This window comes from Sinocyclocheilus rhinocerous, unplaced genomic scaffold (genome assembly GCF_001515625.1).
Source record: "Sinocyclocheilus rhinocerous isolate Xijiao unplaced genomic scaffold, SAMN03320098_v1.1 scaffold818, whole genome shotgun sequence".
Lineage (NCBI taxonomy): Eukaryota > Metazoa > Chordata > Actinopteri > Cypriniformes > Cyprinidae > Sinocyclocheilus > Sinocyclocheilus rhinocerous.
This window is the reverse complement of record NW_015664989.1, coordinates 1,346,533-1,359,576: the sequence shown is the minus strand read 5'-3', so window position 1 is coordinate 1,359,576 and position 13,044 is coordinate 1,346,533. Positions and strand designations below refer to the sequence as shown.

The window sequence follows — 13,044 nt, the reverse complement described above, 5'->3', positions numbered from 1 at the left end:
GGCTGCCAGCACACATCTCTCTCTCTTTCTGCCATCATGGCTGAGGAGCTGAGATTTCTGGATGGCTCTAACATAAGCCGTGTTTGATAGCTGTCCAGCGTCTGTGTGCCGTTCAGATATCTGCAATCATTCTAACCTAAAAATATAAAGCAGGCACAGACATTTTAATACCTCTATTACGTTTATTTTTGCTTTGATATATTTTATGCCAGTTGCACTTGAATGCTGCTAGAATGCATGCTACATTATTAAATGTTAATATATAGAATAGTTATATACTATATACTGTATCCATTTGGTTGATGCTTTTATCCAATGTGACATATTAGATCAGAAACTTCATACAAGTGCATAAATGCATACGTGAATATTTGGCCAACACAATACAAGCACAGTTTCCTTTAAATGTCTGTGCCATTTAACCAGATGTGTTATTATTATTATTATTATAAGTTGTTATAGAAAATGTGACTTTAACACACCTGTTTAGCAAGACTGTGGCTCCGCCATGACAGTAGTTGATCTGAAAGAGAAAACTGACCACACTTGCATTGCATTACAATTTGCTCATTATGCACGATGCATATAACTGATCTTGTTTCAGGGTTGTGCAAAATTCAGAATTCAAGAATTCGCTCCCTTTCATCAGTGTACACTGAATTGCAACACACAGGAAGTTGTTTTTTATTTGTTGTTGTTGTTTTTTCTTCTTTTTTTATAGTTAAAAATTGTATAATTCAAAAAAATGTAAAAATGTATTATTATTAGTTATATGAATTTCTTTGAATTTCAGTTCATTTTAAATCTTTACATTCAAATTCAAAGTGCAATTCTTCATCTAGTTAACTCAATTCACCTAATTCAGTTTGCACATAACCATTGCTCCTAACCAGAAAAAATTTTAAATTTGCTGAAAATGCACTCTCCCCTTAGGCCATCCAAGATGTAGATGAGTTTGTTTCTTCATCAGAACAGATTTGGAGAAATGTAGCATTGCATCACTTGCTCACCAATGGATGCTCTGCAGTGAATGGGTGCCGTCAGAATGAGAGTCCAAACAGCTGATAAAAACATCACAATAATCCACAAGAGAGAGACAACAGGAGATGGACTTGGACTCAAACAGCTAATAAACAAACAAACTCATCTATATCTCGGATGGCCTGTGGGTGAGTACATTTTTATCAAATTTTCATTTTTAGGTGAACTATTCCTTTAAGTATATTTCAGTCAGGACCACTCTGTTTGATTAAGATTATTGTCGAGGTCCTGGACATTATTTTGGCGGCAAGCTTTGCTCTGAAGGGTTCAGATTATGAGCTGTCCACAAACAAACCTCACTGAGGTTTGAAACCCCCGAAGCCTAACGCAATTACCAGAATTTTTTAAAATGTGCAACAGATAGAAAATGCCATGCCGAAGTGATACAGGTCTGTAAATGAGACTGGGCAAGATTAAGCAACGATTAACTGATAGATGATTTCCGTGGACAAGATGCTAAGTGATCATGTGCCTGTATAAGGAGGAGCTGGGGATGGAGAAGGGTAAGCACATGTCTGTGCAACAGACTAAGGCAAGTACCCCAATTTTACAATCTCTACACTGGCTACCTATTAAGTTCAGTATCAGTTACAAAATATTGCTACTTACTTATAAGGCTCTAAATGGTTTATCTCCTGCGCACCTAACCAGTCTTCTACAATCCATCACGCTCCCTAAGGTCGCAAAACTCTGGACTTTTGGTAGTACCAAAGATTGCAAAGTCTACTAGGAGGTAGAGCTTTTATGCATTTGGCTCCCTAATTCTGGAATAGCCTTCCTGATAACGTTCGGGGTTCAGACACACTCTCTCTGTTTAAATCTAGATTAAAGACACATCTCTTCAGCCAAGCTTTCTCATTATTATATATCTCATAACCTTGTACTCTGGTTATATCTGATCAAATGCACATTATCATTCTTTGCTTGAAATGGTTTGAACAGCAGCTACGCTATTTTTTTTTTTTCTGTTTCTGCATCCCGAAGAAACTAGAGATTACACAAGCTTCAGTCTGGATCCAGCCTCTTACGAAGATCTGAGATGACCGAACACCTGAGAAGAGATGACGCCAACCCCTCTGAGGACTTCAGATGACAACAACCCTGAACCAACATACAAAACTACCAAATGATCGCAACATATAATCATTGCTGTTAATTGTGTTCACCGTTTCTGTTTGAATACATGTCATTAACTAGCTGCATGATTTTACTGTACATTTCTGCCATATTGACATCACCTTGACTGAGATAAACTACTAAATGTAATGTAGAAACTTTAATTTTCTGTGAAGCTGCTTTGCAACTATGTGTATTGTGAAAAGCGCTATACAAATACATGAGAAAAGTGTGAGTACGGATGAACTTATATATCTTATTTAATTGTAGTGGGAGGAGTTACAATCTGTCACACTGTGGTCTGTCTGAACTACACATGAGCTCCATTCGTCACTCATACTAGATTTTTGTTCCCTGCAAATCAACCCCACAACCTTGGCACTGCCAGCTTTATGCTCTACCAGTTAGAGGAACCGGAAAAGTGCTAATTTAGGTTTACAGAAATCAGAGGTCCTTAAAAAGAACTTCGGATGTGAAATAATGGATTTCTCAGTACTTTTCACACCTGCTTCTCAGCTTTAAATCCAAACTTGGCATTAATATCTGGAGTCGGTTCATCACCACAACAGCAAGAGTAGTGAAACGACCACAACTCTCATTTCCATCCTCTTGCACATGCACTCGCTCTATTGTGTACACAGCCAATGACTGTGTGATGAATTTGACGTGACCTATGGGATGCAAACACAATAGAACGAAGGCAGGACTGGCAGGAAAACAACAGAAGCCGTGGGTGCTCAGGAGGTGTGGGGTCCCTGACGGGCAGATTAGGGTTGTGGGAACACTTTGCAGGTTGTTGTCGCAGAAAAGCCAGCGGAGAATTGCACTAGCTCATCCCTAGATAGACGAGAGTGTGAGCAGAGTAGGCAACAAATTTGTTGTGCACTAAATTAAAAGACGTTAAGAAAAGGAAAAAGTCAAATGAATTCGGTCTATATAATCAGTGCATCTGTTTCTCAAATTGCTTTACTTTGCTATGTATTTTTAAAAATATATTAGATGCATTAACTTACCATGTAGGATCCACCCATTTTAGAAAACAGTATTCATTCATTCATTTTTTTTAAAAATTAATTTATTTTTTGCATATGCACAAATCGACTGTTTCTTTCAAAAAGGATTTAGGATTATTACTAGATTTTCTAGCAGAAAAATGGCACTTCATTTGCGGAATAAAATCCAATGTAGGGCTAAAAGACCATTTGTGTCTTTAATATTTTTTGTAGTAAATGCTATATGAAAGCTGTGCTATATTGTAGAAAACAACAACCGTGATTACAGTCACAAAATAACACAGCCTCGATTATTGCTTTATTGAGAGACACCAAATAACTCAATTATTTGCTTTTTACTTGTTCTTTAAAACACTTTTGATGTAAAAGTGTCACAACATGTGTGTTTCCCTAAAGCACACTAATGAAAAAATTCCAAGCCTTTTTGTAAATCCAGAACTGTAACTTTCAGAACTTAAAACTCACCACTGAAAAAGAGCATTTGCTGAAACTAGACTGCAAAAATGAGCCGTCCTGAACATTTTGCGTGTTACTGACATCAGACAGGTGAATACATTAGCACATGTGATTCTTCGTGAGGTAAAGGAGGAAGAAGTAGGACAGATAGTATCATTCCAAAATGCAAAAGTGTATTATGAAGACTAGATTTCAGTCTGATCTGAACAGTTTGAGATTGGAGGATAGAGCATTTCAAAACTCTATGCAAAACCAGTGAAATATGATTGTAAAAACTGAGTCTTTTGGGGGGCAAAAAAGTGCAGCTCCGGGAATCAAAATAAAATGCCATAAAATCCAATGTCCAATTTATGACTCACTGAGAGTAAATTTGACCTGGTCTGTAGTATTTTGTGAATGTAGCCTATGTGAATCATCATTGTTTGGGAGACTTTCAAGAAATCGAAGGTTTCTGATAGTCAGTCTTTTAATGGCCTGTGCCGGTTCAGAGGAACATTAATGATTTTGTCCTCCCACTAATACCGCATGAGGTGTCAGTCATAAACTCGCCTGCCAGATTACATCCACTTTCAATTTCTCCACGGCCAGATGGTTTCTTCACACTGCATAAATAAATGAATGCGGGTGTGTGGACCTCCATAGCACGGATCACATTCTCTCTGCTCGTCTCGTGGACGAGGAGAGTTACGCTCTCGCAACCTCAGAGGTGAGCGGGCCGCGCGCCCCGTTTAAAAGAAGTGTTAACCGCGCGGCCTGCGCTCCTCATCCAAACGCAACTCGCACCTCGGAGTGCTATGCTTCTAGCTGTAGTACTAGGCACAAATTTGCCAACGTTGTTAGACAGATTGCATCACCTTTGGCTGCGGTGTGAACCTCTATCAATTATGTATCTTTCCTTTGATGATCGCATTCCGTTAGAATAGCTGCTAATGAATCGCGAAACCACGTAGTCGCGTGTACGTAGGCTATTCAATTTCTCCAGCTTGACGTGAGGACGTGCGCGCGACACACGGGCCGAAAGGTGTTTCAGATGGGTTTCCAGTCATTAGGACCTGGCAGCGGTGCCTCCCTCTCTCTCTCTCTCTCTCCTACCTGTAAATGGACTCGGAGGAAAAACAGTGACAGAGCCCGGTGAGAATTTCACTGGGGGCCTGAAAATTCACACCCGCCCAAGGTGTTGTTTAGGCGTCTGATAAACATGTGAGAAAATAATAGGCTGGAGAGGAGTGGGTGCTTCAACCAAAGAGACCAGAGTCAAGATCTAGATTTCTGAATAATTAACTTTGTGATCAAGACGATATCAGTGTGTTAGTCTTCATTTGTTCAATAGGAGCAACAAAAGAGAGGAAGAGGGAGAGGGAGCCAGGCCTGAGAGAGAAAAGGAGAGAGAGAGAGAGAGAGAGACGAGAGTGTCTTGGAAACCAGAGTTGTGGATCTAATTGAGGCTGCAAGCGGCCATATGGGCTAGTGTGAAAATAGCAAACGCTATCAGTAACGGAGAAATACGAAAGGGAAAAAAAAGAAGTCGTCGAAGAATATCTTCGATGCAGCCGGAGCCAAAAATCTCTCCAGCTGTAGGGACAAAACATGTTTCTCGAAGCCATCTTTGCTATTCTGATCGCGGCGTTCTTTGCGTTCGGCGCGATATGAATGACTGTGGTGGCCTTAAGATGCTGAAACGCACGCATGCCAGCCATAGGAAGCAGGCCAAGAATGAAAAACAAAGTGCATGTGAGCCTCTCCTCCCAACGCGCCTGATGTTCCGAGGCTGCCTGTTATCAGAGGTGTTAATTGGCAAATTCGGTACAAGTCAAGAGCGTGTTCCCTGCCGTCCTCGCCCAGCTAGGCTAGGTCATTAAGCCGAGAATGGATTCTCTCATGCTGCCTTAACCCTTGCGGCGCATTGCATCTCTCTCCTCTTTTAACCACCTAGAAAGCAAAGGGAAAAGCCATATATGAATGCAACAGGAAACAGAGCTACGCGGTGCATCACTATTTCATTATTGCTTCCGAAAGGTCAGCGGTGTCACAATCCCAGCTCGCAACCGTGTTATAAATAAATTTGCATGAAAAAGAATATCTTTTCTGAGATGGATGGATCGCAGTGCGTCTAGCAATACATACATTTGATCAGCGAGCACAGCTAGGCCTGCTGAGAATCGAACCTATCACCTTGGTGTCGCAAGCGACTAACTATGGGTCCATAAATAACCTTTAATCTTTAATGATGCTCTCAAAACGTTAGAGCAAATATTTTTTTCTGAAATCCGTTTTTGTTACTATTTGTTTCAGAATGTTAATAGAACATTCAAAATGTCTTGGAAAACTGTCTTAAATAATGTTTTCCAAACATTAGCTCGAACATTTTTTTCTTCTCTGAAATCAGTTTTGTTACTATTTCCTTCAGAACATTCATAGAACATTCAAAAGTAACGTTCCCATAATGTTTGCAAAATAGAATGTTCCCTTAACGTTCACAGAACCAAAAAATTTTTTGTTTTTGTCTTCATAGAACATTCAGAAATAATGTTTTTATAGCTTCATGGAAAAACGTTTTTATAACGTATTTTGGTTGGCTGGGAAAATCCATGGAACCTTTTAATTGCACAAAAGACTTTTAGATTATAAAATGTTATTCACAATAAGAAAAAGATGTTGATTCTTTGGACATCCAAAATTGGTTCTTCTATATGGCATCACTGCGAAAACCTAATTTTGGAAGGTTTATTTTTAAAGAGTGTACAGAAGCAGCAAACCGCATGGCTTGAACAAGCTCGAAGCGAAGCCTGAGACGGTCGAAGAGGCCTTCCTTTCTTCTGCTTCCTCAGAAACGGTAGCGTCCTCTGGGGTTCCGGGTGCGATCTCACCAATGCCTCTGTCATCACTTGCTGTGACTGCCAAATCCGTGCTCCAGAATCGGGGGGCTCGCAAACCGGCATCGAAACAAACACACAGCAGACAGGACTGCTCAGAGAGCTACGGAAGGCAGCCTTTCGCTTCAACACATTTCGCCTGACATGAGGAGGATTCGCGTCGCATCCTGAACCGAGAGGGACCGGCGCGTTGCTTGTTGTGTAACATGTAAACTGCGTGGTGGCCCTTTCCTCTCTTGCCCTTCCATTTGGTCTGCATCCCATGCATTCACATGTGTTTATGTAGGAAGTTGTTGATTGTCTGCACGACTCTGATATGGAGAGATGGCCATCGAGCCATCGGGAGGCTAGAAAATATCGGCCAACTGATCTACAACACCTGCTGAGATCGATCGGCTCCTTCTTACAATGCAGATTTCTCACAGGTGCATCAAAGAATTAGATATTGTTGAGAATAAGATGCAATTCTCAAAATAAATACTCTTAAAAATAAAGGTTCTGTTTATTTATTGTTTGTTTGTTCCATGAAGGACATCCATGGAAATTTATAGTGGAAAAACGTTCTTTAGATTATTAAAATGTTCTTTACACTAATCAAAAATGGTTCTTTTTTTAATATTTGGTTCTTTGGGAAACCCAAAGCGGTTCCTCCATGCAATTGTATTTATTTTTAAGAGTATATCTTAAAAATGGCATATCTGAGAAACAGAAAACTACAAATGTGACCCTGGAGCACAAAAGCAGTCTTAAGTCGCTGGGGTATACTTGTAGCAATAGCTAAAAATTCTACATGCCAAATGTAAGGGGGGGAAAAAAGACACGGGGCGAGAGAATGAAAGTCAAACCTGACCCTATAGATTTCACAACAAACACAAATCGACACTGCGATTGAATCCTCCGTTTTCAGGTGTTTGCAAAAAAGGCAACAACACCAAGCAGTCATTATAAACACTGCACACAATACTGTGGGAATATAGGCTACTTCCTCTGATCAAACTTTGTCATGGTGATGCTGAGACTGCCTTCCTGTTAATTAACACTACATATTAATTCCTCCATCTTTCTTTTCCCCCTCTCCTCTCCCAGACTGTTATTTGGCAATAGTCTGGCAGTGCTGCAGACAATGAGTTACACTCAGCTTGTGGTTATTTGGCTGTACAAAACGAAATATTCAAAATCACGTTGTTAAATATTAATTTTCTTTTATAGGGAAAATGTGTAAACGAAAGGGAGTTTCTGATTTTTAAAATGCCTATTATAATTTATTTACGGTTATGGTTGAGGAGGACTGGTCAGGGAATTGAGAAAACTCTTTACGCACAATCTGCTTAAACGAAACTAAATTTAAATAAATAAATAAACAAGACAAGGGATTCTAATTTTGACAAGCTTTTTTTAAATTCTATTTTTTATTCACGTCATAAAAGCCGAACGAATAAATTCAATAAATCCTCTCTGTGATGTGATATAATGATTTCGACGTGGGAAGATTATTTTAAAAGTTATGCCGCAATAATGCAATTAAAGTCGTGCAGTGACTCAATTAAACGTGTTAACAGACACTAGTTGGCTAGTTAGTTTATTCGCCGCTGTGAACGAAACGAGTAAATATATTTCGCCTAGACAGGTCTATAATCTGGTTTGTAATTTCCGTTTGCATATTAAACATTTTAGTATTTTAGAGAAATGTTTTTTCACAGAATGGTTTGATACATTGTTAATATATAAGTTTATTTCTCAGAGAAAATAACATGAATGTGAAGAGAAAGCGAATAAATGTAAAAATTATTTCCGAATAATTATTTATTGTTCTCATAATTAATAATACTAGTTATCATTATTAGCATTATTTATGTGGTAGCCGCCTAAGGCCTAAAAACCCCCAAGAATTTAACATGAACGATGTTCTGCTGCTATAGGACTTTAGGAAACATTAATTGAGGAAAGATTAGACAAATGAAACGGCAACAGATGTTTCAAATGATGCTAATTTAATGCCATTATCCGTGTCCCCATTTCTGTGCTTAACGGTAAGTAGCATCGAAATTAATTAAATTAGAATGATCTACATTTCCAATATGGCTTCATGGTTTCTATTATTAATATAAAATATAGCCTATATAAGTACAGACAGACAGATAGATAGATAGATAGATATGAGAAAATGTCCAGTTGTTAGGTTTTGTAAAGGAGTAGGTTGATTCATTCATATTAAATAAATGGAATTATTTAAAATAAAACCAATTAACTTATTTTTCAGGTTAGGCCTACCTACACAAGTGTGCTAGTATGCTGTTTTGCAACACGCAAGTAAGGCTCTTACGTTTAGCGATCATAGGCTATATATATATATATATATATATTTTATGTTGTGGCATAGCAACAAAATATGTCAGTTAGTACTGACCTACTGCTTCATGAATTTGTTTAATACAGTACAGCTTAAATAAGATTAAAAATATGTCAAGGTCCTGCATTGTTAATCATTTTATGATGATGTTTATTAACAGATACTGGGGAGAGTCCATATATTAAATTAACCAAATTTTTATTTTATTACTTTATTATTTTGATTCCAGAAGTTTTAAGAACTGTATATTATTTAATCAAACAATTGTTGTTAATAATAATAATATGCAAAAAATATATAAAAAAGTGTGCTAGTATGCTGTTTTGCAACACGCAAGTAAGGCTCTTACGTTTAGCGATCATAGGCTATATCTATATATATATATATATATTTTATGTTGTGGCATAGCAACAAATATGCATATAATAATATGCAAAAAATATATAAAATACTAATTCTACACCTTGATGTTTTTTTTAGCATTTTAATTAAGTTAGATTATTTAATACAAATATCTAAATGTATAATATTATATAAATGTAATATTTTATAATAATAGTTGAAATTATTTTCAAAGTCATCCTGCAGCCCCCTGGTTGAGAACCACTGCCTTAAGCAACAAAATAATTATATTTTATGTACATTTATTTATTTATTTATTTGGTAAGTAGCAGTAAATAGAGCTGTTCCGTCATGACATCAATTTGTAGGCTGGCCCGGATAAGTCATCATGGCTTCCCTAGGGAATTTCCTACCGGTTTTCTGAACAGCCTTTAAAATTAAAGTTGCTAAATAAGGACTACAACCGTTTTCAGATTCGTCAAGCATGCAGACTCGCATTCTTCTAAGATGTAGTCCACATTTAGAAACTTGTTAGCAAGTTTTATAAAAAATACAACAACATGGTGGCTTCAAAATTCACATGTGGATGTTTATAATTTGTCACAGAACAAAACCACAGATGTTATTTTACTCATAAACCAAAAACACATAGGAAACTCCAGAGGGAAGTCAAGACTTGAAAATGCTGATTCTCTTTCAGGTTTTAGAACCACAAACTGAACAGCTCTAAAATCATGATAACATGCAGTAAGCTAGTCATTATTGCAAAATAAACCACGCTTTGTGTTGCTGAATCACCCAATGAGTGTTTATTTTGCGATATTGACCAGCTAGTTGTACATTATCCCTTAAAGGAACACTCCACTATTTTTGAAAATAGGCTCATTTTCCAACTCCCCTAGAGTTAAACAGTTGAGTTTTACCGTTTTCGAATCCATTCAGCCGATCTCCGGGTCTGGCGGTAGCACTTTTAGCTGTAGCTTAGCATAGATCATTGAATCTGATTAGACCGTTAGCAATGATATTACGCAGCGCCTGAAAATAGGCTTATTGGAAGTTACCTAGCTAGGGACTATTTTCAGACGCTGCGTAATATCATTGCTAATGGTCTAATCAGATTCAATGATCTATGCTAAGCTACAGCTAAAAGTGCTACCGCCAGACCCGGAGATCGGCTGAATGGATTCGAAAACGGTAAAACTCAACTGTTTAACTCTAGGGGAGTTGGAAAATGAGCCTATTTTCAAAAATAGTGGAGTGTTCCTTTAAATCAATATTTTTATGGAATCTTTTTTTCAGCGAATCAGTGAAACATTTCATAAGTCCCCATGTGTAGCACCAGCCTGCCAGTGTGAAAAACAACAAAACTAGTTCCTCTTCTTCACACCAGCTCATCTATGCAGTGTGTGTGTGTGTGTGTGTGTGTGTGTTAGCAGGCTGTAATCTGGGGCGCTGCGAGGTCTTCACTGCACACGTGTGCGACTACACACATTTCTGCTCAACGCATCGTCATTGGAATTAGTGAAAATGATTACGTTTGTTTACGAGACTGCTAATTATCCACACACACACACAGTCCAATGCAACATCAAGGACATGGTTTAAGATCCTCCGATAAAAACACAAGCACATCTGCACACTGCAGTTTATGCATTTGTTAAGCTGGCATCAGATAATGATGGGGAAATAAAAGCCAAGATTAAACTATTCAGCATGCATCCGTAACTGACTAGAGATATACGCTCAAACTGAAGGAAAAAATGCGCTAAAGGTTATAAAAGAAATGTAAAAAAATATTGTGCAAATGAAATGCAAAAGCTATCAACTTTATGTGACAAAGTTGTATAATAATAATAATAATACTACAATAACAATTATAAAATATATGATTTTCTGCTAATGAGAAAAACATTTTAATAATTATGTTTAATAATAATATTTATTATTATTAACAATAATAACAACATTATCTAATTTTCTGCTGAGAAAAGCATTTTTATAATACATTTCTAAAATAAAAACAATAATTATTATTATTAATAATAATAATAATATCTGATTTTCTGCTATACTGAGATTTTATTTTTTTTTGCAGTTTACATGTATAATGTGATTGTATGAAGACAAAATGAAAGATTGTTTTGGTATTTAAGGTATTTGAGCAGCTAATTAAGTCTGTGAGCTAGAAATCGTTCAGTTAATATTTCTCCATTCATATCAGTGCTTTTCACTCCTGTTCATTCATGTTAATAAACTGCATGGCCTTAAAACAGGCCTATAATAACAAGCAGGCCACAAAATAATGCATTATAAATCATAAGATAATTGTGCATGTAATCACAAATTGAGCTTATATTGGATACTTAGTGTAGAAACAAAGTTTTAATTAACCTGAAATACCTGTGCAGAAGTGCTTTCGTAAACCAGATGGTGTTTATCGTTGAAATAATTATCCAAGATTATTCTCATTTTGAACAGATTCCCTCATACAGGTGGTGCACGTTAAAATTAAGTGATCAAATTAAAGCAATTAGGAGTTATTACTTCCACAACACTTCAATGGAACATTTTTCCAGCCACCGCTAAATTTACCAGCCGCGTTGCTGAAACTAAAACAAGAGCGCTAAAAATGTGATAACTTGCCCCGGCCTGCCATTTGTCCTGAGGACACAATCATATAGCGACTCTTGTCTTAATATATGTCAGTGTGGTTTTATTGTGTTCAATTTAAACAGAAGTATTACAAAAATATGATATTGGAACTTAGTTTGGAGGAAAGGATGCATTTATTACAATTATTGTAATTTAAGACATTGTGTTTGAAACCATTGCTACAGAAAACAAGCATTTGTGTAATTGGATTTATGACTTAAAATTGCACAGTTACCATTATTATGTGGCTCCCGTGACGGTTTCACTTATGCCTGAAAAGTGCAATACAAATGTGATATATTCATAAACAGGGCTTGAAGCTGCCTGACATTTGTAGAACTGTAAAGCAATTCTAGAAATTTATATTTTGAGCTACGTGTTCTATAGGTTGGGATGCATTTAAATAAAAGTACAACGGTGAGGCGTTTGACTGAGCTCACATAAACAGCGTTTATCATCCTCTATCTTTTATGTTGCCATGTCAAATTAAATGACTTTCAAAAGGAAGCACGTCTTTATTCTACAGTGAAACTGCCAGTCAACGGAATGCCTCCCAACTAAAATGCAGCTAAAAGGATTAATTAAGACATAACCACCCTAAAATGAACCGTTTAAAGTTCTCCTAATTAAATAAACGACAGCGGAAGGTTCCGCTCTCTTCATCGTGTCACTGACGGACGTGAGCAAATGTGTTCAGACGGGCAGCGCGCTACTCAACAAAGCCACGAATAAAGGCCGTTTCAGTCCGGCGGCGGCCCCTTGCCTACACACACACACACAGTCCAATGCAACATCAAGGACATGGTTTAAGATCCTCCGATAAAAACACAAGCACATCTGCACACTGCAGTTTATGCATTTGTTAAGCTGGCATCAGATAATGATGGGGAAATAAAAGCCAAGATTAAACTATTCAGCATGCATCCGTAACTGACTAGAGATACACAGTCAAACTGCAGGATAAAATACGCTGAAGATGATAAAAGAAAAAAAAACAAAACGAATTGTGCAAATGAAATGCAAAAGCTAATAGCTTTATGTGACCGTTGTATAATAATAATAATAATAATATTATACAATAGAATATTTATTATAATATTTTACATTTCTTTTAGAATCTTCTTCATATATGTATATATATATAAAATAAATAAAAGCCAAGACATTATTCAGCATGCATCAGTATCTAGACTAGAGAGAC

The 13,044-nt window shown here is 37.1% G+C and overlaps 1 long non-coding RNA gene across 1 annotated transcript in view; it reads left to right on the top strand.

Annotated features, from left to right (window-relative positions):
• Nucleotides 1-439: 439 nt before the first annotated feature.
• LOC107730598 (uncharacterized) overlaps nucleotides 440-13,044 on the top strand; it is a 16,357-nt gene continuing 3,752 nt past the window's right edge. The window contains exons 1-2 of the long non-coding RNA XR_001638700.1: nucleotides 440-455; nucleotides 2,580-2,590. This is a non-coding gene — a long non-coding RNA (uncharacterized LOC107730598). The remainder of the gene's footprint in view (nucleotides 456-2,579; nucleotides 2,591-13,044) is intronic.